Consider the following 807-nt stretch of genomic DNA (forward strand, 5'->3'; position numbering starts at 1 on the left):
ATACATATGTATAATATTATTATATAAAATATTATATTATATTATATTATTTATATTTATATAGAAAAAAAATTTCGAATTGATTATTATCAGTTATCTAAATTATTAATTCAAATATAGAAATAATTTAAATTAGTATATTTTACAATGTTTAAGCTCCACGATACAATATTTAAATTTTTTCTTTTATTAAATGAATATTTTTTTATGTAATATTTAAAAGTTATTTGATTTCTTGTTATTTTACGATATGTTCACAAATTTGGTAAATACTTCCTAACCGAATTATTTGAAAATCTGCATATTTGAATGGACTTCTTTCCGAATAATCGATATTTTATTGTAATCTTAGAGGTAGGAATAAATCATTATTTAATATTTGGTACTATCATCAAATAAACATCAAGTAAATATTAGACTGAATATTTATGCAAATTATATATATTAAAATATATAAAATATAAATAAAAGTTATTAAAAGTAATATATTATAATACCAATGAAATACAATATAATATAGAATAGTGTATAACATTTATATATCACTATTCATATATTTATCACTATTTGTAATTTGCATTATAATATATAATAATAATTTTATGTTTCAACTATCAATTAATATATCTTTTATTTATTATTAATATATCTTTTATTTAATTTTAAATAGATTAATTTATATGTTAAAAATGTTCTCTCAACATCACAAGCTTTTATTTTAAGTGAATATATTATCAATATTTGAATCAATTAATTAAAGTATTATTAAGTATTATTTAGATAAATATAAATATATTTAAATATATA

Source organism: Apis dorsata, unplaced genomic scaffold (assembly GCF_000469605.1).
Source record: "Apis dorsata unplaced genomic scaffold, Apis dorsata 1.3 scaffold_291, whole genome shotgun sequence".
In the NCBI taxonomy this organism is placed as follows: domain Eukaryota; kingdom Metazoa; phylum Arthropoda; class Insecta; order Hymenoptera; family Apidae; genus Apis; species Apis dorsata.